The sequence below is a fragment of the Neofelis nebulosa genome, chromosome 1, assembly GCF_028018385.1.
Source record: "Neofelis nebulosa isolate mNeoNeb1 chromosome 1, mNeoNeb1.pri, whole genome shotgun sequence".
In the NCBI taxonomy this organism is placed as follows: domain Eukaryota; kingdom Metazoa; phylum Chordata; class Mammalia; order Carnivora; family Felidae; genus Neofelis; species Neofelis nebulosa.
Genome location: NC_080782.1, coordinates 161,268,140 through 161,294,306, shown reverse-complemented (window position 1 = coordinate 161,294,306; position 26,167 = coordinate 161,268,140).

Sequence of the window (26,167 nt, the reverse complement as noted above, 5' to 3'; positions counted from 1 at the left end):
GAGAGATCTGCTGTAATTCAAACTGTTTTTCCCCTTTGGGTAAAACATTGTTTCATTTTGTCTCCAGTTTTCAGAAGTTTGAAAAATGCTAGGTTTTTTGTGTGGATTTCTTAGGGTTTGTTCTGTTTGGGGATTTTTTTCAGCTTCTTAATTTTGTAGGTTTATGTTTTTGCAAATTTGCGGAGTTTTAATCCATTACATTTTTATTTACTTGTAATTTTTTCAGCCCCATCCTATCTGTCTTCTCCTCTTCTTCCAGGACTCTGATGTTGTGAATGTTAGATCTTTTGTGAGAGTCCCACAGGTCTTCAATTTTTTTTTTTTTTAAGATTGTTGTCTCTCTGTTGCTCAGATTAGTTTTTATTGTTTTATCTTTTAGTTCACTGATTCTTTCCTCTGTCTCCTCCTTTTTTCTGTTGAGACAATCCATTAAGGTTTTTATTTCAGTTCCTCTTGTCAGGAGGGCCACCTGCCTGGCTGGCCACATGGCCTGCTGAGTGTCACCTGTCTGGGCACAGCCTGGAGCTCAGCTTGTGTAGCTGGAACAGGTCACAGGAACTGAGGTTGTGTTGTTAGATGCCTGAAGGACAGGACTAGAGTCTGGCTGAGTCAGGCAGGATGGAGTCTGGGCAGGCCACCTTCAGCTCTAGAATCAAGTGGGTGTTCAGACAGAACTGAAGAAATGCAAACCTGAAGAATGCTCAGAAGGCCTCTTCTCTTTTCTGGTCTTTGGTTACCATTAGTGGCTGCAGCTTCCCACACGGACCTCAGGCATATTGTGCTGCCCTAAGGAGCCCATCCAGCTGTCCCACCTGCTTCCCATTGGGCCACTTCCCAAAATGTAGACAAGCCACCTGGGCCAGTGTTACAGGTTGTTGTTAGGCTAATTGTCTGTTCTTTAAAAAAATTTTTTTTAATAAGTTTTATTTCATTTTTTGAGAGACAGAGCATGAGTAGGGGAGGGGCAGAGAGAGAGAGGGAGACAGAGAATCCGAAGCAGGCTCCAGGCTCTGAGCTGTCAGCACAGAGCCCGATGTGGGGCCCAAACCCATGAACATGAGATCCTGACCTGAGCTAAAGTCGGAGGCTCAACCAAATGAGCCACCCAGGTGTCCCTCTGTCTGCTTTTAAATATCTCATGGGCTCACAGAACCAGTTTATGGATCTTCCTGTAATGGTCATAACACACGCAGCAGCACTGGTTACAACTTTGTGTGTGGCTGACACAGTCCCCATTACTCTGCTCACATGCCCTGGGAAGTTCTTTTTTCTCTGTGGATAAGGAAATCCATCTGTAGGCATGGTGATGTCAGATGCCTCACCGCAGGTGATGTCTTAGTATGAGCCAGTCTAACTCCGGGCCCAGACTTGCAGCCTCTGTGCTCAGCACTGACCAGTTGAACACCCTGAAGACCCTCAGGTGCAGGACCCACACACGGCACCTGCCTCAACAGGACGGCCACGCCGTGCTAGGAGAAAGGCCTTCTGGCTGATGTTTACCCGCTAGCTTGTAAGCAACATGATTTATCCTTCTTTTCCTGCCAAGCATTTGGACTCTTGGCATATCAAAGGGTTAAAGGTGTCTGCTCTTGGATCCACACAGTAAACATAGCATATTTTCTTAATCCCTTTCACCATGTCTGTACACGGCATTTATGTGCTAATTGTGTTTAATGGAAGGAGAACCCATGCTTGGTTCAAACAAATCCTTAAGATGGAAAGAATGTTCTTTCCTGTGGTGGATAAGAACACAGAGTGAGTGCTGAGGGAGTCGGCAGCCCGGGCGGGAGGGTGAGCAGGTTGGCGTACCACCAGGGTCGACCAGCACGGGCTTGCTGTTCTGGTGCCCCACAGCCCTGGCACGACCTGCTGCGTCTTATCCAGACACACCGTTCAGGGCATTTACTTCCTGGCTGGTCGTACCAGTTACTTACTATGTTTGCATTTAAAGAGCTGCCTGTTTTCCTCCTTGCTCACAGTCTCTGCTGCCTTGAGAGCACAATTCGGAACAATTTCGAGCTTGAAAGGCATCAAGCATACCCCTAATCACACTTTGAATCAAGAAGCTCTTTCCTGGCATCAGAGCAGCCAGGGCTGCTGGCTCAGAGTAACAACTCTTGAAGTCCCTTGCTGACTTTATCTTTCCCAAGACCAACATGTCCTTGACAAACAAGTTAGATAATCCTGTCGTGTTTCTGTGACTTTCTTCTTTGCAGCTGAGGTTCCAAACTGTAGAGTAGTTTCCTAGGAAACAAACAGCAAGGAGGAGAAAGAACATACGGGCCCATGAGCAGGTTGCTATGGGGTGGGCAGCCACCACTGGGGGGTTCACAATACATTTTGTTGTGCACACTGACGTGAAGCCGTCCTCACGGGTGTGAAGTTGCTGGAGAAGCTACAAAAACAACAGACCTTCGGAGAATGCCAACTCTTTCAACATCTTATTTACCGTACGGAGAAAGTGCTTGTAAAATCTGGAAACTTCACAGTAGAGCTTACAAAAGTTTGGGTAATACTCAGAAGTCTCTGGTAAGTGAAGCCTAGACTTACAGCAGGATTCAATTACCCAGTGGAGGATTTGAGGACAGTTCCAGCAGAGGGACAACTGAGCTGGTGAATTACATCCTGTCTCTGCTTTTCTCTTCCTTCTGGATCCAGTAGTTGAAAACTGTCTCAACTAGCACTTAATGTTTACACAATGGCCTGAGGAACCTGTCATTTCTGAGAGGGGTTATAAAAATGGCTACTGTCCTCCACTTGACGAAAAGAGAGAAAACTGAATTTTGCTGTTTCTAGACACACCATGGATCTGGGGGTTGGTAGAATGTCTCTCCTCCCCACGAGAAAAACAAATCTCACACTGTAAGTGAAGGACTATTGGCACATCAAAGATATGGGGAAGTGGGGAATAAAGAAAAAAGGGAAGAAAAGCAGGCACCATGGAGCCTAGAGGCAGGAGGGACACCGTCACCCCGCCCAGGGCTGACGTGTGGCTGGGCTGTGTCCTGTCACCTGGAGGAGAGCCAACTCTACCGCTGGGTGGGGGTCACACCTGCCAGGGAGGAGAACATTCCCAAGGAGGACGTGCCTGCACCCACTGCTGCTGCCACCAACCTTCTCAGCAGAACCCACCTTAGAAGGCACTCCCGAATTTAATGACCTGCACTGACCTGAGGCCTGGACAGGGCTGGGTGAGGGCCCTTTGCAGAAATCCGGGCAGAGAGCAGGCTCTGTGGAGGCAGAGGGTCCGAAGCCACAGTGATAACACGTCTGGGGTCCAGCCATAGGCTCAGGAGGCCCGGAGTCTGTGGTGACGGTGACGCTGCGGGAGAGGAGACGCTGGGCCAGCATCCAGGTGGCTCTCCAGTAAACGTGGCCTCAGGGTCCCCAACAACCTCCGACTCTGAGAGGTGAGCTCAGCCCCACCGTCCCGGGACAGTTACCCACAGGGCTGCACACCCAGGAGGCTGGCTGGTCTGTCCTTCAAAGGGCTCACCGCCTCACCATGCCGCGGCACTCAAGGTTGGTTTGGCTGCATGAGTTGTGGACGCCGTGTCCCCCTCCCATGCCCTTTCTCTCCGCCCAGGCTCCCCATTTCCTGTAGTTGCAGGCCCCTTCAGTCTGAGGCTCAGAATAGAGCCGGTGGGGACAGAGCCCCAGTTGATCCCAGGGCTTTGTTGGTTACGGAGCACAACCCAGCTCAGGCCACCAGGCTCCAAGGCCACCACACGGTCTCCGGAGCCCCGTCCAATGCCTCACAACGTGTGGGAGGAAGTGTGGCCGCAGGCCTCTGACCCAAGGAAGCTGTGTGTTGGGGCACCGACCTCCTGCTCTGGCCTCACTCAGTCCAGGGCTGCCCCGGGGAGCCCACCTCGAACCCTACCCTTCTCCGACACCATGACTGCCCTGCTCGGGTGGAAGGGCAGAGGGCCGGGCAGCGGGGAGCACCGAGGGGAGAAGGAGCCCACGGGAGCAGTCCTGCCTCGTGGAAGTGCTGGGGGGGTCGTCCTGGAGAGGAGTGCAGCCATGCGGTGTGGACAGGCCCCTGGGTGCCCGAAGGCTCCTGCCGGTGGTCGCTGGTCTGGCACTGTGCTGTGTCAAGGAGCCAGCATCTGAGTGTCCTCACATCCGTGCCTGTGCCCAGGCTGATCCCCTGGCCTCTCCTGGGGGTCACCTAAGAGCCCAAGAGTCACGGCCCCAGATACCACCTTAGTCAGCGTGCACACCGCTCCCCACATCCCGGCCTGGGGTTGCCCACACCTGATTCCTCCTCCAGCCCCACCCCAAGGCGGCTGGGCAGGGCTTTAAGAGGTAGGTCCCAGTGAGAGGCTCTCGGGCCCTTATATCTAATTAACAGCATCTCGGTGGGCTGGAGGGTGGGACAACTTCCTTGTCCTTGCAGTGACAGCTCAGCAGGGTTGTGGAGGGGCCTAACAGAGAGAACTTGTGGAAAGTGCTTATTTAGTTCCTGGCACCTGGCAAATGCTCGATAAATTCCAAAGATCAACCCAAATCTTTCTGTCGCTGTTGAGGCTCAGCATTTAAAAACATGTGCTATCTTAGGGCACCTCCAGCGAATCACACCCTCGCCTACGTTTTACACTCCGGCCTGGGAGCTGGCCCACTGAGGGCTCTCCTGTGGGACACAGTGAGGCCTTAGGTGAGGGTTTTGGGATCTTTAATTGGTTCCTGGGGCCCTGCTGGAGCCCTACAGCCTCGTGTCCCTGGGACCAGCAGCCCAGAGAGGCGGGTGGGTGCCCAGACAGAAGCCGCAGACCCAGTGAACGTGGACATCCAAGACTCGGGATTAAGGCGATCCCGGTGCCAAAAAGCAGGCATGACTGTTCTCCTGCCAGGAAAATCCATTTTAAATACAGTGTGTTGCAATATGCCTCAATTCTTTCTACCGCCCGCCGCCCTCCCCCCCAGCTCCAAGTAAATAGTCATATGCTCGGATGGAGGGCTGTTTTCGTTCATTGTGAAACTCTCCTAGCAGAGCCCCAGGCCCTGTGTTCCTTCCTCATTGAAACCCTCAATTCTCCAGAGCCTGCCCTGCATCGCTGCCTCACCCCAAGCTGGAGAAGAGAAAGCTGCCCAGCGAGGCGGCTTAGGAAAAGGCTACATCCAATTAAACTTTAAAATGCAGGCATGAGGGGCTTCCGGGCGGCTCAGCCAGTTAAGCGTCCGACTCTTGATCTCAGCTCAGGTCGTGATCTCACAGTTGGTGAGTCTGAGTATGGAGCCTGCCTGGGATTCTCTTTCCCTCTCTGCCCCTCCCCTGCTCATGCTCTGTCTCTCTCAAAATGAATAAATAAACTCAAAAATAAATAAAATGCAGCCATGAGAGGTTTCGTCTTTAGTTTTTACTGCTTGGTAAAAACACGCATCATTTCCTAAATGCAATGTGTGCCCCTTTCCCTCACCTCCTCTGGGAAGCCCACCAACCCTTCCTCTGCAGCCCTGCTTGGACAGCCTGCCGCTAAGGCCAGCAGTGTTAAGGTCCCTGTATGGCCACATTTATGTGCCTGCCACCGTTCAGGGCCCGGCCACCAGCTAGCCTCCAGGTAGAGCCCAGCAAGAGAGGACGGGCTTAAAGCAGAAAATCCACTTGGGTGGATGTCGGATTTAACCTAGTTATTTACTACCTGGCTACTAGACCACAGGAAGGTGTAGGGCTATCCCTGCTACAAGGGAGATGCAGGGACATGTGGGCACAGGGCTCTAGGGAGACCGAGGAAGGCACAGCCCCCCCGCCCCGTTTGCCCCAATTCACCTAACTGTCCACCGTCATCCCTCCCTGCCCATCCCTTGTGACCCCACCACATAGGATGGGCAGGAGAAGGGACACCAGTGGCTAGAGCCCCCACACATGGGACAAGCAAGGCCCTGCCTCACTGCTGCCCCTCTCATTCTTGCCCGCTCCCTCCCCAGAGGCTGGCTTAGCTAAAAGCAGTCTTTGCTGAGGGAGGTGACAGTCGGGTGAATGGAGGCATAAAACTCCAGAGGCTGAGACCTTGTCTTCAGAAAGAATGACATCTTGCCATTTGTGACAACACAGATGGACAGATGGATGTCAAGGCATTATCCTCAGTGAAGTCAGTCAGACAGACAGACAGACACTGCGTGACCTCTCTCATGTGCAATGTGTGTAGAATGTAAACATATCTATATGTAAAACCCAAGCTCATAGACACAGACAACAGGCTGGGGCTGCCAGAGGCTGGTGTCGGGGTGGGAGAAGTGGCTGAAGTGTTTCTGCTTAAACTGAATAAAAAACAGGGCATCTGGAGATGGTTGTAATTTTCTGTGCTTGGTGAGTTGGGCAGGAGTTGAATTACAACTTTGAATTTTTACTCCCGCTAATTCACTGCGGTCACATTTCCTCTTGTAAAGAATGGAGTTACTGACTTCTTGATAGGCCAGCTTTAACATTTACAGCTCAGTGAACAGGACAATTTCATTTTACTGGGAAAATATTAGAGACACAAAAGGCACTAACTTTTTTAAAAAATATGTTTTAGGGGCGCCTGGGTGGCGCAGTCGGTTAAGCGTCCGACTTCAGCCAGGTCACTATCTCGCGGTCCGTGAGTTCGAGCCCCGCGTCAGGCTCTGGGCTGATGGCTCGGAGCCTGGAGCCTGTTTCCGATTCTGTGTCTCCCTCTCTCTCTGCCCCTCCCCCGTTCATGCTCTGTCTCTCTCTGTACCAAAAATAAATAAAAAACATTAAAAAAATTAAAAAAAAAAATGTTTTATTGTCAAATTGCCTAACATAGAGTATGCACAGTGTGCTCTTGGTTTTGGGGGAAGATTCCTGTGGTTCATCGCTAACATGCAACACCCAGTGCCCATCCCAATAAGTGCCCTCCTCCGTGTCCATCTCCTGTACCAGCCTTATGTATGCATTTAACCGTATGTATACACACAGTTACACACTTTCAATATTGTTCATACACTGCTTAGTGTTCTGGTTTTTTTTTTTCAGGTAAGAAATGTTTATTTGTATCTTTACAAATTTACATATTACCTCTTACCAATGACAATAAACCATTAAATAGGTATGCCTTGATTTACTGAGTTGCCTCATTGCTGAATATTTTGAATTGTTTTCTATTTTGCAACCTCTGTACATTTTGTCAAACTGCATTCCCGGGTTTTGCTTTCTGCCATCATCTGAGTCAACCTTCACTGTGGCCTCCTGGGCCTGAGCCCACATGTACACGTGGAGAGAAAAGGGAGGCATTCCTGCTTCATTTGCATTTCCTTGGTTATTAGTGATGATCTCCTTTGGCTGGGGTGTTTGGGGCACCTGTGCTTCTCGCTTAGTTAGCCCCCGTTTGGGCGAGTGAATCTTTGCTCCAAACCCTCACAGAGCGGTTTGCTCATGGGCTCCTGGACAGACCCAGGCCTCAGCTCTCAGCTTTGCACTTCCCTCCACGGTTCTCCTGAGCTGGATCCACTATTTTCATATCCCAATATTCCTCTTTCTTTATTTACTTCTTCATTTTTTCTGGAACACATCCTCCAGTAATTTTCTTTAACAAGTGTGTGTGTGCGTGTCAAAAAACACCACCTTTTTTCTATCTTCACATTTGACCCATAATTTTTTTGGAATCAATTTCAAAGTTGAAAGCAATCCTTCAAGAACTAGGAATTGAACCCAGTCTGCGTGATGGAAAAGCAGGGTTCTTTTTTGATCTATACACTCTCTGGCTGAGAAAGCAAGCCCAAGGTCATTACTATCACCAGCAAGTGACTTGAAAGAAATTCTTTGAAATGTAGTCTTTGATTCACAGTCAAAATAGTGTTTTCTTTCTTTTTTCTTTTTTCCTTTTTTTTTTTTTTAAACAAATGGCTTCCTCTTACGATGACCCAAATCTACCTTTTGTGGAATGGAACCATTTTCCAACTGTTTCTTTTCTCTTCCCTGTGGACGTTGTGGACAGCTGCATGTGCAGTGTGGCTGAGAGCCTGTGGGATGTGTGTGACAGGTGGCTGTGCCCCAGGGACTCTGGCCAGGAATGGCCACCATTCTCTGAGAGCAAGGACAAACGACCCCACAAGTACTGACTCAGCTCCAGTAACAAAACATCACACTCTGGGCCTTAACCAGCAGGGGTTTATTTTCAGGGTCCTAGAAACTGGAAGTCTGAAATCAAGGTCATGTGGGGAACAAAGGCAAAAGAAATACAGGAAAAAATTAAACCCCCTTATAACTTACAACCCATTGACAAGTCTTTGGGACAGGCAGTGACCTTCCCTCGGGAGCTCAGCTGCCTCGATGATGACACTTTGCTGAGGGTTAAAGGCAACCTTAGCTTGACATTGTCCCAACCCCCCAGGATCCCGTGAATCTTCTCTAACATCTAAAAATCCCTTTGGAAACCTCCTTGATCTCTACCCCCCCAATATATGTCGGCAATCATCCTCCAAGCATGTGGCCCCTGCTACGCACCTACAGGGTCTCATGACTGAGGTTTTACTAGATGGCAGTAAATGACCTTCTCCTCATGGCAGCTGGATCCTCAAGGTCCGGAAACCTTGCTTCCAAATTCCATAGAGACTTACTCTATCCCTACCCAATCCCAACTTAAAAGTATATAATCAGTCACTCCTTACAGCCCCAGTGCAGCTCTTCCTGCCCACGGATCCTGTCCTTGTGTTCTAATAAAACCACATTTTTGGCACCAAAGACATCTCAAGAATTCTTTCTTGACTATTTGCTCCAAGATCCCAACATTTCACACCAAAGGTGCTAGCAGATTTATTCCCCCCGGGGAAGAGTGTGTCCTCACGGGAGAGCGAGCTCCAGTCTCTGCCCTTCCTGTAAGGACACTGGTGGCACTGGATGCCCTATGCCCATGGCCTCATCTAATGCTGTCACAAAGGCCCCACACCCAACAGCATCACACTGTGGGCAAGGGCTCCAGCATGTGGACTCGGGGAACACAGCTCAGTCCCCAGCACCAAGCTCTCAACAGCGGGGCTTGTGTTTCTCTTGTTGACTCCTAATGAAGGTTCTGAGTCTGCCGTGAGCCAGCACAGCTCCGGGCCAGGGACAGACAGTGACAAGAATGGACACGGACCCTGCATTTGCAGGGCTCGCTCTGAGCCCTGTACCCCAGACCCTGTGCAGATGTGGCCACACTGGCTGGTAGGCCATGTGTCACCACCTGGCCTTCCCGTTCAGACACGTGGTCCAGCAAATCTGATGGCAGAAGTCTTCAAATAGGCTCTTCACAACGTGAGTATGTAACTTTAGCTTACATTCCCCAGTCAAGTTCAGAACATACTCTCAAGATCAGTGGCCAAGTTCTCCAGGATAAGGTTATCAGATGCACTCTCTCCTGGCCACACTGCATCCACTCCTTCCTGTCAAGAAAGGACTAATCTCCTGGTGGATTAACTCACCTGATTCCTGTGGACACTGGGTCCTTTGTTAACACAGTTCCGTCCTGCATTGTTATCGTTGTTATAAACCCACTGACTCTAAGTAGCCCCGAGAGCGCATTGTCATTCATACTGGGTAGATATTGGGGCCAGGACTCAGAGATGTGTGGCTGCCTCCCTGCCCCCCCCCCGCCTGTGGTGGGGGGGGGTCACTAAAGAACTCACCAACGGCACTGGTGTTGCCCATCGACCCCACTCTGATGCAGGGAGAGCTGGGGAGCTAGGGGATGGTGGGAAGGGCCTGAGGCCAGTGGGAAACCTACCAGCCTACACCCGTCCTGTGCCAGGTGCACTTCTGTAGACAGAGGCCACTCGCTGTCTGACCAACCCCCTCTCGCCCCGTCAGTGCACCTCAGATGCCCAGAGTCCATGGCATACAGCCATGCTGCAGGCTGAGCTGCTGTCACTGGGCAGCCTGCGGTCATTGGAAAATGCTTCTAGGGTTTTCTTTTCCATTTGCCCCCGGAGAGATCGAGTGCACTGCCCCTTGACTAATCACAGGGCAAACGGGGGCAGTAGAGGGCCTTGGCGAAGCTTCTGTCCTCTACCTGCTTTCTTCTCCCTTTGTAGCTAGCAGGGAGGCCCCCAGTCACATCTCACGTGCAGGCCTCCCCAGCACCAGCACTGACACTGTCCTCAGACGTTAGCATGGACCTGTCATCCTCAACCTGGGGGCTTTTCTCAACCTGATGCTGTTCCCTACTGGATCAGTGGTCTCTTTGTCCAGTCTGAAATGTTTCATCCCCTGGTTCATGGGTAGCCCACTGTGCCTAGACTTCTCTTATCTCCCCGAAGCCTCCTCCTCCTGACACCCTGGCTGGGATACGCTTAGGCTCTGCCCCTGGTCCTGCTCTCTTCTCCAGCACCCTTCCATGGCAATCCTGTTTACTTGACAAGTTCACCTGCCTCTCAATTGACGGATCTCACATATCCAGGCTTTATTGAGTGATTTCATATAGACAGATATTCTTTCCAGAAGACATCTTCATGCTGTATCTACCCGTCAAAGAGGACTTAACACCATGCTTCTCAAACTCTTCCAAAAACTGGAAGAGGGGACACTTCTTAACACATTTCATGAGGCCACCAGCACCCTGAAAACAAGGCCAGACAAAGATACCACAAAAAAACTATAGTCCAATATTCCTTATGAGTATAGAGGTAAAAACCCTCAACAAAATACTGGCAAACCAAATGCAACCATACATAAAAAGGATTAAACTCCATCACCAAGTGGAATTTATCAGGAACATAAGGTTGGTTCAACATATGGAAACCAATCAATGTAATACACCATATTAGTAGAATAAGGAAAAAAACCCCATAGTCATCTCCACACAGAAAAGGCATTTGACAAAATTCAACACTCTTTCATGATTTAAAGGAAAAAAAAAGCAACACTCAGGTTAAAAATGCAAGGCATGATAAAGGGTATTCTCCAAAAAACCCACTGCTAACATACTCATGGTAAAAGACTGGAAGCTTTTCCCCAAAGATCAGGAACAAGGCAAGGATACCTACTCCCACCACTGCTATTCAACACTGTACTGGAAGTGCTAGCCATGGCAATTAAGCAAGAAAAATAAATAAGCATATCAAAATTGGAAAGGAAAAAGCAATTTTCAGATGACATTATTCCATATATAGAAAGCCCCAAATAATCCACAAAAAGCTACTAGAGCTAATAAACAGATTCAGCACAATTTTAGGCTCAACTGAAAAAAAAATGACTTGTGTTTCTTCATACCATAAATGAATAACCCAAAATGAAAATTAAGAAAACAATACCACTTGTTGTAGCACCCAAAAGAATAAAATACCAAGGAATAAATTTAACCAAGGAGTCAAGAGATATGTATGCTGAAAGCTATAATACACTGCTGAACGAATGAAACAAGATATCCATGTTAATGAATTGGAAGAAAATATTGTAAAGATGGAATACTTCCCAAAGTGATTTACAGACTCAATACAACCTCTCTCTCTCTCTCTCTCTCTCTCTCTCTCTCTCTCTCTCACACACACACACACACACACACACACACATTACGAAAATTTCAATTCCCTTTTTGGTGGAAATGGAAAAGCCAATGTTCAAATTCATATGGAATAGTAAGGGACCTCGAACATCCAAAACAGTAGTGAAAAAGAACACAGTTAGAGAATTCACACTTTCCAGGATCAAAACTGATTACAAAGCTATAGTAATTAAAACAGTGCAGTGTGGTACTAGACCTACAGACCAATGGAATGAAAACTGATAGCCCAGAAATAATCCCAAACACCTAGAACCAGCCGATTTACAATGAGGGTGCCAAGACCATTCAAATGGGGTAAATATTGTCTTCAACCAATGGTGCTGGGACAGCTGGGTGATCACAGATGAAAGAGTGAATTTGGGTCCCCAGCTCACTCTATATTAAAAAATTAACTCAAAATGGATCAATGACTTAAATAAGAGCTAGAACTTACAAAAGTTTTAGAAAGAAGAAGAAGTAAATGTTCACAACCTCAAATTTGTCAGTGGATTCTTAGGCTTGACACCAAAGCATGGGCAACAGAGGAGACAATAGACAACGTGTGTATAAAGAGCTCTGATAACCCACAAGCATGAAGACAATTCAGTTCCTAAAATGGGCCTAGGACTTGGCTAGACGTTTCTCCAAAGAAGATATATACATGGAAACAAGCACATAAAAAGAAATAGAACATCATTAGTCATTAAGGATACAAGTCAAAACCACAGCTGAGCTACATCACGCCCCTGAGGGTGGCTATAATTGTTTTTGGTGGAGAAAGTAGACGTGAGCAGAAACCAGAGCCCTCAGACGCTCCTCGTCGGAATGCAAAATAGAGCCACTGCTGTGGAAAAGTCTGGTGGCTCCTCAAATAAGTGATAGAATTATCATATGACCTAGCAAGTCAGCTCCTAGGTATCTATCCAAGAGAAACAAAATATCCACATAACGTCCACACAGAAACTTGTACACGGATGTTCACAGAAGGACTATTCATAGTAGCCAAATGGTGGAAACTTGAATGTCCATCAACAAGTGAATAACCTGTTGGATCAACCAATAAAATACTATTCATCTATAAGAAGGAATGAAGCACTTCCCCCTGATACAACTTGGGTGAACCTTGAAAACATTACATTCAGTGAGGGAAGCCAGACATAAGTTTGCATATTATATGCTTCCTTTTATATGAAATATCCAGAAGCAGTAAATCCACAAAGACAGAATGCAGATTGGTGATTTGCCAGGGACTGGTTGGGGGGGACGGGAGAATGAGGAGTGATTACTTCATGGTTATAAGATGTTTTTCTGGGGTGAGTGTTTTGAAAACGTTTTACACCTAGAGACAGTGGATGCTTGCACGAGACAGTGAATGCATCAATGCCACTGAGTTGTGCACTTCACATAGCTGTTATGTGAATTGTACATCAATAAAATATACAGAAGGGGGTGCCTGGGTGGCTCAGTCAGTTAGGTGTCAGACTTCGGCTCAGGTCATGTGTCATGGTTTGTGAGTTTGAGCCCCACTTTGGCTCTGTGCTGTCAGCACAGAGCCCGCTTCAGATCCTCTGTCCTCCTCTCTCTCTGCCCCTCCCCACTCGCTCTCTTTCAAAAATAAATGAACATTAAAAATATATACATATGTAAACTGGAGAGAGTTATATTTATGAGTGAACCTGTCTTTACGCTTGCAACAGTAAGTTCCTGAGACCGTCTCGGCTTCCAGAGCAAACTTCTCGCAGCCGTTTCCCCACGAGGGTTCCTGTTCTTGCCCTGCTTTTGTGTCAGGGCCCCTGGGGACCTGGTTGGCCCTAGAGGCTGAGGTTTGTTGAAGACTCCCTCCTTCTGAATTGGTCACAGGAACCCTGAGCAGCGCCTGGCCACCTGTACCTGTGCTTTCTCTGCATCTGCAACCTTGGGGCCAAGGTTAGGGCCACGAGAGGCTTGCAGAGTCCTGTCTGACAAAACACCACCCATTACCTGTGGAGGAGAACATCACGCCCGTGGGCCTTATTTTCCAAGGAGGATATCACGTCCCTGACCAGAGCCCAGGATGCAGCTTCGGGTTGCCTGCTGGCGAGGCTGGAGGCTTGGAGGGTTCTGGCCAGTGAAAGTCCTGCAAGGGCTGACAGGGTGGGCACTGCTACATTGGGGTCAGCTGCTGGCTGCCTGGCATGGCAGAGTGGCCGGGTCCTCAAGGGGACAGTGCTCCAGCATAGGCTATGGCGCACCGCGGGCCCCAGCCCACCCCACCCTGCTCTGGCTGGCTCTCAGGCCCCGACCGATGAGTCCTGGGCCGTCTCTCCATTTTCTCTCTCCTCTGCCGTCTGCCCGTGCAAGGCCTCGGGATGCTGGTTTGTGAGAAGCCACCTTCTGTGGCGGGATGGGCCCCCACCCCACTGCGGGCCAGTGGGACCAAAGTAATGGGCAGTGATGACTCAGTTGGCATATCTGGGCCTGGGGCTGCGGAGGCTGACAGTTCCTGAGGCCGAGAGCAGCATCACACACACGGGCAACGCCGAGTGGGCCATTGTATCAGGGCCAGCTGCCGCTCCGCCACCGTTCCTGCCAGTCCTCCCACGTCCCCCATCCCTGGTCAGTCCTCCCACGTTCCCGGACAGTCTTCCCACGTCCCACGTCCCCAGCCAGTCCTACCACATCTCCCGTCCCCGGACAGTCCTCCCACGTGCCACATCCCCGACCAGTCCTCCCACGTCCCTGGCCAATACTCCCACATCCCCAGACAGTCCTCCCATGTCCCCGGCCAGTCCTCCCACGTCCCCTGTCCCTGGCCAGTCCTCCCACATCCCCCGTCCCCGGCGAGTCCTCCCACATCCCATGTCCCCGGACAGTCCTCCCACATCCCTGGCCAGTCCTCCCATGTCCTCCGTCCCTGGACAGTCCTCCCACCTTCCACATCCCAGTGAGTCCTCCCACGTCCCCGGACACTCCTTCCATATCCCCCATCTCCAGACAGTCCTCCCACCTCCCATGGCCCCAGCCAGTCCTCCCACGTCCCTGGCCTGTCCTCCCACATCCCACATCCCTGGACAGTCCTCTGTGAGTCTCTGGGAAGTATGTGCACACGGCCCATGAGATGGTGGCCTGGCACAGCCACGTTCACCTGAGGCCTGTTCCCTGACACCGTGCAGTGACCCACAAAAACAGCGAGGCTCTTGGAAGAAAAACGGCCATGTTCCTCCAGATGTTTTGAAATGTTAGCTCTCATCGTGGCCCAGAGCAGTTAAGGCGGAACTTTTGTTTACTCTTCAGTGGTAACAACTTGTCACGTCTTCGCAGCCAGGAGTGCACCCAGTGCTCTTCCCCGGCCTCCGCACAGTGGACACGGAGAATTTGCCCTTGGAGAAGGTGGTCACATTCCTGACCTGTGAGGCTAGGGTTTTTGTCTTTATGGTTCGTGGAGGGGACTGAGCCAGGGAAGAAAGTTTGTGGGGGTGGAGTGACCAGAGAGGACATGCATGTGCCGGGGTCGGGGGGGGGGGCCGGCAGAGAGGCTCTGATTCCCCTCCTCACGGACAGTGGCCTGGGAGCGGATTCTGTGAGTCCCGGAGACAAAGAAGGAAGCAGAAACAGAAGAATGAAACCAGCCTCAGGGGGCCCAGCTCTCCGCAGCTGCACTGAGACCACGCAGGCCCCGGGATGCCTCTCAGCCCCTGTTCCTCTTTGGTGGAGGGGACGGGGCGCCCAGCTGCCCCGGGGCGTGGTCAGCGTGTTAGTGCATCCCTGCAACAGAAAGCATGAGTGAGCTCGCCTTCCCAAGATGGGACGGCACCCCGTGAGAGCCAGAGTGGCCTCTGAGGCTGACACTGAGTGCCACGTTCCCTGGGTCACCATGCCCCGCTGCTCTGTCCAAGACAGGAAATGGCCGGATGTCAAAGAGAAAGCCAGCATTTGGTTAGGGAGAAGTCCAGGGCCGTACCTAGGCCAAGGTCAGAGGAAGCTAAGCCCCGGACACACTAGCCAGAATCGGCAGGCTCCATCAAGTTGCACTGTAGCCTGGGAGGGCACGTGTGCTGTAGGAGGACAGGCGCTGCTTATAGCTGTGCGTCTTCCCCTCACGGATCTGGCTTGTGTCCCTCCAAAGGGGAGCCAAGGTTCCTTCTCCCAGAGGGACCACCCAGAGCCGGGCTGGGGGCAGCATCAGCAAAATGGAAGTACCTGGTGAAACATCCAGCCAAACGGAGATCCCGATCCCAGAGGGGGATTTCTGGTGGTTTCCTGTCACATTCACGTGTGCGTTCCCCACCCAGCAAGGCAGGCAGCTGCTTGCTTCCTCAGGAGCCTCCAGAAAGCCCCCCAGAAAGCTGGCCTTACTGGGAAGAACCTCACCACACGTGTCCCGGGCCATCAGGTTAAGTGACCTTTTACTAGGAGTGACATCACAGGCCGATGGATACACTGGCCATCAAACCAGGCAAGGAAGAAGCCGAGGCCCAGAGCTCAGTGGTTTCTCCCATTCTCCCAACCGCCAGCAAGGTGGACCCCGAGCACGTTGTGCCACATGGGGCTCTCTCCTCCGAGTCAGGGCTCCCGCACTTTACAGGGGTTCCGAATCCTGGACTGTCCGATTCAGGAGCTCCGGGAAGGGCCTGAGAACTTGCATTGGCGACACCGTCCCAGGACATGTCACCGATTCAGGGACTCTGCTTTGAGAACCGCTGCTCTAGATGGTCCTTCCATTTATTTACCGGGCACTTAACCGTGGCTAGTTACCTAAGCTCTCTGAGCCTCAGTTTCCTCGTCTGTAAAGTGGGAGTAACAACAACGTGCCATCAGAGGGGCCTGGGAGATTAAACACCTGTAAGCTGCTAGGGCAATCCCACCCCTTCTCCTGCCCAGCCCGCCTGCCCCCTGCTACCATCACCCCATTCACTGGGCCAAGCCCCTCCTCCCCTCCATAACTCCCTCCTCTACGGGGCAGCTCACCAAGGACCTGGGTGCAGCAGGCGGTGTAGACCACCAACCCCTCCCCCGTGGTTCAGCCCTTCGGAGCCAGGTGCGCAGCTGCAGAAAGCGGGGTGATCTTGGGCTGTGTCTCGGCTTTCCCCCGTCATAGGGAAGGAACAACAGCCAACATTTACTGACGAATTGTTTTCTTTCAGTCACCAGACGACACAATCTCTTCCCAAAGGCTGGTCACATCCTTGTGCTCACAGGGACCACTCTGGGTGTGCTGGACGTGACGGTCACGCCACACACACACCTGTCTCTTCCTGGAGGTGCTCTGCTGGGCCCCCTTGGTGCCTGAGGACTAGGGGGTTCCATGCTCTCCTGGGGTTGGGGTCCCAGGGCTGCCCGAACCCTGGCCGCTGGAGGACCAAATCTCTCTCCTCAATAAGTTTCTCGTCACCTGGGGACCCTGACACCAGAGCCACAGACCGGGATGAGGGCTCCTGAGCTGTGGCCCAGGGCCAAGGAGGCAAGGATTGTGGCCTGGGCCCCATCTGGTGTGATCCCAGGGAGGTGATGCCCAGCGGGGGCCTTGAGGGCTGGCAAGGGGCCAGAAACAGCTGATGCCCAGATGCCCAGATGCCCAGATGCCCTGGGAGGGAGTAGGTAGGAGGTGAGTGGATGGTCAAGGCAGGCCCTCCACCCCCAATGCTTCTGTCCGCCCCCTCCCTGCCCAGGCGTCTCCATCGTTTCTGTCACCACAGAAGAATTCGCACGTTGTGGAATTTTTTATACTCGGAATGATACATTACGCACACTTCTATTGCCTGACCTGGTTTAAGCTGCGTGATTATTTTCAGATGAACCCAACGATTCATCCCTTTTTAGTGCCGAGTAGTGTTCTGCCGTGTGACCATGTTGTAATTTGTGTATCTGCTCACCTGCTGGTGCACATTTGGGTTGCTTCTGGATTTGCACTGTTAAAAGTGAAGCAGTTATGAACATTCATGTACCAGGAATGTCTGGATCATATGATCCTAAGTTTAACTTTTTAAGAAACTACCCAAGTATTTTCCAAAGTGGTTTTATTATTCCACAGTCCTGCCAGCAGTCTCTGACTTCCAGGTACCCTACCTGCTTGCCAAGTCTTGGCTGGCCGGCGAGCCTAATTTTAGCTGCTCTGGTTGGTGCGTGGGGTTCTCATTATGGCGGCAACTTGCATTTTCCGGTGACTGAATGGTACACATCTTCTTGTGCGGTTCTTGGCCATCCACATATCTGCCTTAATGAAGCATCCGTTCAAATATTCTACATGTCCTTAAATTGAATTGTTTTCTTATCGAGTTGTAAGAATTATTTATAAATTCTAGATAAAACTTCTGTGTCAGATGTATGTCTTGCAAATATTTTCTCCTGCTCTATTGCTTGCCTTTTCATTTTCTCTAGTGCCTTCTGAATGTTAGTACTTTCAGATTGATGAAATTTAATTCATCGATGGTGATCACATAGTTTGAACTTTTGCGCTATATTTCGGAAATCTTTCCCAAACTAAAGGTAACTACGATTTTGTCTTATATTTCCGCTCTAAGTTTTATCGTTATAATTCTCACATTTAGACTTAGGATCTCTTTGAAGTTAATTATTTTTCTGTGTGGTGTGAGGCAAGAGTTTGGGGGATTTTTTTGTTTTGTTTCATTGTGTGTGCATGTCTAAGTGACACAGCATCATTTGTTAAAAGAGTGTTCTTTCCCCCTGAATTGCCTTGGCACCTTTGTCAAAACCCAACTGACTATATCTGAGTGGGTCCATTTCTGGGGTCTGTGTGCTGTGTCCTGTGCTGCTGACCCTTTGCCTCCTGCAGTGATGGCAACAGAGTCTGGATTATGGTTGCCTTATTAATAAGCTTTGAGATCAAGTTATATGAATTCTCTGACTTTGTTCTTTTTTTATGTTTGCTTGGGTTACTTTAAATGCTTTGCATTTCTGTATAAACCTTAGAATTAGCTTGTCAATTTCTCCTAAAAAAAAACAAACCTGCAAGGTTTCTGATAGGGACTGTGTTGATTCCAGAGATTAATCTGGGGAGATTGGCATTTTAACAATTTTAACAATATTGAGTTTTCCCTGGCATGAATACCATATTTCTTCATTTATGTAGGTCTTTCTTAATGTCTCTCAGCAATGTTTTTAAATTTCACCATAATATCTCTTGTTAAATTCATTTCTAAGTATCTGTATTTTTAACTTTGAATTTTGAACTAATTATAACTTCACAAGAAGTTGCAAAATAGTACAGAACGACTCCACATACCCCTGAATGGTGGAAACTTGCATAATGGCAGTAAATTGTCAAAACCAATAACTCGATGTTGTCACAACACAATTAACTAGCCTGCAGCGTTTGGATGACTTTAGACGGACAGTTATTTGGGTATGTCGCTGTGCAGTGATTCTGTGATGTATAGATTCCTGAAATCACAACCACATTCAAGACACAAAACCGTCTGGTCACACAAAGGGCTCCCGCATGCTGCCTCTTCCCAAACCCCTGGTTTCTTCTCCATCTCTGTAACTTGTCATTTCAGGAATACTATGTAAACGGAATATCGTACAACCTTTGAGGTCGAACCTTTTAGCCAGCACGATGCCCTTGTGTGTCTATCAGTATCTAATTCCTGTTTATTACCGAGTGGTGTTCCCTTCTGAGGGTGGCAACAGTTTGTGTAGCTACTGCAGGACATCTGGGGTGTTTGCAGAATTTTGTTAACACGAATAAAGCTGCTGTGACCATTCGTGTATAGTTTCGTGCGGATATAGATTTTCATTTCTCTAAGATAACTTCCCAGGAGTGCATTGCTGGGTTGCCTTGTGGAAACAATTCACATTTTAGGATACTTGGAGAAGGCAGTGTGGAGTGTTGGACGTGCTCAGTGTCTTTATGGGGCAAAGCCAGGGCTGTCTCACTTGATACACGCACACACATAATTGAACAGAGAGCATTGTCTACGTCAATTCATTTGCAAAGATTCCTCAGAACACAGAAAGCATGAAACAAATATTTAAATGGATAAATTTGCCTTCACAGAAGTTAAAAACTTTTGCTCTTCAAAGGACATCACTGAGGAAAAAGAAGCTGCAAATCATGTGAACATACACGACTATGCAGTCCAACAACCCCACTGATAGAAGTTTATCCGAAAGAAACAAACAGAGTCAGCAGCAAGGTGTGTGCCCAAGGCCACACTTATGATGGATGCCACCATGACAGCCCCCCACTTGGCGAACACACGTGCACACCATCGTGAGCCATACAAGGGAGTGTATAAGAAGAAAATAAGTGTGTGCGATCGCATGGATGCATCTCAGAAATGAGTCTATACAAGCCCAATCGTAGAAAATTCACATCATGTGAATGGTTACAGTGACCAGGGGCAGATGACTGGTTCCGGGGTTGGGTAGAGATGGGATGGGCAGCCCTTGAGGGGTTGGAAGTGCTCGTTATCTTGTGGTGATGGTTTCCTGAGCGCGTGCACATGTCCAAAAACAATCAAATTACACACTCTAGGTATATGCAGTTTATTGTACTTTACTTTTAATTCAATAAAGAAACTAACACTTTAAAAGCCGTGACTAGGTGGCCCACATCCACGGGCCCTATGTGGTCCGTGTGGACAAGCCAATGTCCCTCCTGGAGCTGTCCTCCAAGCACCATGGGCCCTGCCCACAGGGTAGGGTGCCTCCTTCTTGTCTGGCATTCAAGGCCCTTGGCAGCCTGGTGCTAACCTGACATTTCAGCCTAATCTCCTCTGTCTGCTCCCTGGGCTGACCGTGGGCACATCCAGGGCAACTGCCTGGGGCCCCACGGACCCCCCCTCTGGCTGTGGTGCACCTGTCTGAACCCTACCATCCTTCACACCCCTCAGGTTCTGCACCACACCCCCACCTCAGGTGACCCGGTCCAGCTTGTAGGTCCCAATGGGTTCACATGTGAACTAACTCAGAGCTAAGTGGTGTAACTGGTGATATGGTAGCACTGGCCAGGAACCCTGGTTGAAGGTCTCCAGAAACCAGCTGGGAGGGGCTGTGATGAGAAAACCCCACTTCCTAAGATGGGGCCTGGGCCTCCATATCCCTCCAGAGTAAGGACAGGGCATGGTCTCCATGGGGAAACATCTTTGAGGTAAGTCAGCTTCCAGCTCTTCCCTCCAGGTCCAGGGAACTAGAGCCTTCTTCCCCTACTAGAGCCCACTCCTTGGAGTCTGACCTCACAAGTGACGTTACAACCCTCCTCCCACCACGCCCGAGATCCTGGCCACGGAGAGCGGGCCTCCCTGGGGTCTCTCCTCCCGAGTCCGGCCTGGTCCTCCATGCCTCAGCCCCCAGCGTCATCAGCTGGCCCTAAAAGTCTTCCTCAGCCCCAGGCCGACTTGGCCAGCATGTGCGTTTCCGCAGCAGACGTTTGGCTGAGGTCTGCGTGCTGTGAAATACGGCCTGGCCAGGCCAGAACAAACAGTGCGCTGGGCTGGCTGGCCTCCGGTCCCAGCCGCCTCCCTGACCCCACCAGCCCTAGCTTTGTTGCATTTCAAATTGTCCTCTGAATACCTCTCAGAAAATGAAGGTCCTCCTCTTCGGTGAGGAAGAAACTGGCAGCGTGGGTCCCCTGACATCTGTCTCTCAGCAGCAACCTGTCTTCCAGCTTTCTCATTCCCACGGTAACCGCTGTTTGGGGATAAACCGTGCTGTGCCCTCCAGGGTTCCTGGGTAGCGACAGCTGTTGGTGGCTGGGAATGTGTGCTCTTTTTCACCTCTTCCTTCAGCTCTGCTCTGGCAAGATGCCGGGCACAAAACAGGGGCTCCACAATTGCTTCATGGAGCAGCGAACATCATGGCTGCTTCCTGCCAGGCTCTGAGCCACATGTCCGCTAAAACCAGCAACTTTGTAAACTGCCTACAGCCAGAAAAGCCTGTGCTGTACGAAACACACACAGACCACATGTGGTCGTAAGACCTGAAATTGTGCAGGACCCAGCTGACGGGGGAACACAGGGTCCGTCACGGGTGATGCTTGTTAGTGCTGGGACGCTAAGACATCTTAGGGTGGCATCCAGTCCAAAAGCTCAGAGTCAGGAAAGGCAGACACACACTTAGGAGCAAGAAATGAGAGTCCTTCGGGGGCCAGACTGGGTGGGCGTGCCTGGTTCCTAAGTGGGAAATCACCTGGGCACACGCATACGGCCCTGGTCCGAGAGGGAGTGAGCAAGTGGCACAGGGTGTGGGCAGGAGCTGTGCACGTCCCCAGGCCACAGCTGGAATCCGGCCCACATCACGGCCATGGTGCCTGCCCATCAGGAGTCTCAGGTATGCTGTTTTCGTGACAGCATCCGTGCCTGAGGCCTGTGGCTCCGGGAACCCAGACTCACTGACTGCGGGGATAACCTGACTGCTTCTCCCAGGTGGAGACGGCCGTGGCTGCGGGAACACATTACGCAGACGCACCAGCTGAAGATAACACTGAAGATAACACTGTCCTATAAATCTGGAGGCTCCTCACTGACTAGTGGGGGGGGCCCACCTCCAAGCCCTCCCCAACTTGTCTCCCTCTGCCTCTCACCAGCCTGCCCCTCTCACAAGGCCCCCGGGGTCACCACCCAGGACAATCTCCCACCTAAGATTCCTATCTTCACCCCACCCGCCAAGACCTTTTACCAGTGAGGGGGACACACCCACAGGTCCCTGGACAGGGAGACACGGGTGTCTCGGGGGAGACGTGTGCTCTGTGGGTATCACTGTGGTCAGGGCCTTCCTCACCCCATCTGGAACTACACACACATCCCTGCGGCCCAGCACCCCTTCCAAATAGCCTTTGCCGGGCTGACCTGTTCTCTTTTGGAAGCTCAGCTTCCCTCATGGCCAGGAAGGCTTCCTGAAGTTGCCCTATGCCCCTGGAGCCATGATGGGTCACCTTTCAGGACAGGGGGTGCCTGGGTGCACTACCCAGAACAGAGGGTTGCAGACATGCCTGAGGGAATCCTGGGCCTGAAGCCTTGAGGCTGCCTGGGTTTGCTTGTTTGTTTACCTGTGAAATGGACACAAATACCAGTCTTAGCCCCCAAAGCAAGGGAGAGGTCAGGCCCTGACTGACCTCATGGCCTGGAGTCCCAGACTCCTTTTGATGTGCTGTGTGTCTTGGGCCAGCATGCTGACCTCTCTACGGCCAACCTGTCATCTGCAAAATAGAGCTAATGACCATACCTGTTTCTGGAGGTTTTTATGCAAGGACCAGATGGGTCATAGGTCTGAAGTCTTGGAAGTGTTAAAGGTGGTTCACGGTGAAAGGGATTAGCTGGGGTCATAGAGAAACCAGGTGCCAGGCAGAGGGGACTGGGGGGTGGGGGCATGCAGACCCCGTGAGTGAGCTGGCCAGCGAGAACAGGTGGAGACACGGCCCCTGCCCGTGTCCCCAGAACGGCCTCCAAGTCCTCACAGAGCAGGGGCCACAGCCTGGGATGCTGCTCCCTGCCAGCCAGTGCCTCCTGGTTCCAGCTCTGCCTGCGAAGGACTCTCGGTGTGTGAGACTGGAGGGGTCTGGGCCCAATGCTCAAGGGCCCTGGAGACCAGGGCAGTGCTGGCCGGTCCCGGGCACAGAAGGACAAGGCAGCACCAGGTGCCCCCCCAGAGAAATCACCCTGAAGCAGGAGACCCTTGTCTTTCCACCTTTCCCTCGGAAAACGCGGGCTGGGGCTGGGCCAGTGAAGCGTGTCCTTGGAGAAGGAGGGGTTTTACGGCGCCAGGCCCGCACTGCCTCTGCAGGGACCACGCACGCCTCTCCAGCAAGAGCAGGCGTGACTGTGCGTCCTCGTCTAAAAGTGCGCAGGCCAGGCGGCGCTCCGTCATTCCCGGCACACCGGAAAGGGCGGCTTGCACCTCACAGCGGCCTTGAGAGCACGCCGGGCCCAGCACCGTCTACAGTCGACAGCTTTGCCCGGTTCCTTCCTCCCCCCTTCTAGCTGCTGGCGCTGGTGCGTCCTGCCCTGGGCGGCAGCTGCCTGGGGAGAGAGGTTTGTCCCCGACTCCTCACCAAGTCCCTGTTCAGGATGTGTTCTCCTATGATCTTTTCTAAAAAAAAAAAAAAAAAAAAAAAAAAAAAATTTTTTTAAAATGTTTATTTATTTTTGAGAGAGAGAGAGCACGTGAGCAAAAGGGTGAGGGGCAGAGAGAAGACACAGAATCTGAAGCAGGCTCCAGGCTCCGAGCTGCCAGCACAGAGCCCGATGTGGGGCTCGAACTCACCAACCACAAGACCACGACTCAAGACGAGGTTGGATGCTTAACAGACCTTGACACCCAGGCACCCCTCTCCTACTATCTTAATCTCCTCTTTGAGCTTTCACTTTTCAGTGGGACCCAGGCCCTTGGAGAAGCGTCTGGGGCGCCCCTCGCTGGGGCAAAGAAAACACAAGGTGAGCCTGGATCGTCCTGTGGAGTTGGGGAACCAAGAAACACTCCTGAGTTTAATTAATTAGAAAAGTAAGAGCTTGTTGAAGGACACAGGGCGTAGTGTGGAGGCACTGCCAGTGGCCACAGAAGGGACCCTGGCAGCAGCCACACACATGGTGATGCAGGACAGAACACCTGTGCCCGAGCTCGTGCCAAGGAATAAACACGTGAACACCTCCTCTTCCAGGAGGACCCCTGTCAGCAGATAGTGGGGGTTGGAAATAGGAAGCCAGGAAAGGCATAGCACTCATTTCTACAGGCACAGCCACCACTGGGCACTAAAACCAGAGGGCAGAGTTTGCAAAGCCTCAGGATTTGTGTCCTAAGAAGAAGTGAGACTTCAGCATGAGACTCGGCAGACAGCCACCCTAACTGGGCACTCGAGGCAGACTCGAGGTGAAGTCCTTGGGGCCCCCTACCCGGCTCTCTAGCACCAATCACGAGGCAGGCTGGCCGCCAGGGCTGTCGTGAGCCCTGTCAGGTTTCAGGCTCTGATGTAGAAAAAGGTCCTTATGTGGAGTTGGAATCAGCGGCTCCTCCCGGTGGTACAGGAGCAAAGCAGCCTGAAGCTTCTTCAGGTGCTTTGCGTCCCTCAGGTGCTGTGCCCGAAGAGGAACTGTTTCCTTAGCTGTGTCTCACATGCTAGGTTTCAGCTGCTTCGACACCCACACCACTTTCCTGCAAGTGCCCTCTGGATGGCCAATACTGTGGCTGATGGTTTAGGTTTTAACTGTGCTAATAGTGTGTGTTTGAGCTGGGTGTGACCCTTTGGGCACGAGACAGGGCCCTCCAGGGGTGCAACGGGGCCCTCGCAGGGAGAGCAGGCAGACTGCCCTCTCCCAGATACTACCTGGCCATACCATGGCTCATGTGACTTGTGGTCCACTGAAAACCACAGGATCTTCCTTCTGTGAACTGCTGTTGAGTCGAGGTCCCCAGGCTGGTTTCACGTGAAGCAAAGTATAGACGATTCACCTGTGTGATGCTTAATTGTGGGTTTGCCCATTTGTCTACTGAGAGATGTGGAGTCTTGAGTCTACTTTCTCCCTGTTAACCCTCTCTCCCACACTTGAGAAGATTTATGTAGATTGTTAGCCTTGTGCCGTCCGCAGACAAGCCAAGACCTAAGGCAGAACCCAGTGGACATCCATGGTCACCACCCAAGGTCAACATTTGCTGGTTAGTCAATACTCAGAGGAGGATAATTCACCCCCAGGATCCAGTTCACTGCACGGTGGCCCAGAGTGCAGGGCACAAGCCCACAGCTACCTGCGTGTTAGGGGTACGTGCTCACAAGGTTAAGGATGCTCACAGAACTTGGCATTCGTTGCCAGGGTGTTTTCACTTTATCCTACAAAAGCCAGAGTGCCACATAGGCCCAGCTCTCCCCCTGGGGTCTGCCTGCTTTCTGGCAGAGACCCCACAGGTGCTCAGCGAGCACACAAGTGGGCAAGCATCTCAGGAGCATGGCGCGTGGAGGGAAGGCACACACATCCCTCTGGATCACATGATTGGTGTGGCTCCCGCGGTTTAGACGGGATCAGGCCGTCCTCGTGATCACAGTGTGGCAGGCCTGCTCTCTGAGATGGGGCGTCCTGAACACTGCAAGCGCTGAGTGCACACCACCCCACGTGACAGATGGAACCCTCTCCCGGGGAGCCGCTGCTTTAGAGGGATGGTCTGGGTAGGCAGCTGGCTCAGGTGGTGCACAGAGTAGATAGTTAGCTGGCTTGGGTGGTCAGCTGGGTCAGATGGTCATTGGGGTAGGGATTAGCTATGTTAGGTAATTAGCTGGCCTGGGTAGTCAGCTGGGTCAGGTAGTTAAATGGGTTAGGTAGTCAGCTGGGTTAGAGAGTCAGCTGAGTTAGGTAGTTAGTTGGGGTAGATGCTCAACTGAGCAGGTAGTCAGCTGGGTACGTGGTCAGCTGGGTCAGGTGGTCAGCTGGGGTAAGTACTCAGCCTGGTTAGATCGTTGGGTTTGTCAGCTCTGTGCTAAGTGAACACCCTGCACGGCCAGTCTGTCTGAGGCTGTGTTGCTGTATCCTATCTGGGAAGAATTTAAACCGGAGCATGATTCCCACAGAAATTCCCAGATCGGTGGTCACTTGAGTGGGAAGGCCACTGGGAAGGGTGACATGTGCTGAGAAATTGTCCAGCAACTGGGCTATCTTGGAGCTAATCATATGTGACACCCAGTGCCCTTTGCCCAGTGGGCCGCTGGGTGACCTTGATGACACCAGGGCTGCCCTGTAATGCCCTAAGTTATTTTGGCAAGAACAGGGGAGCTACTGCTG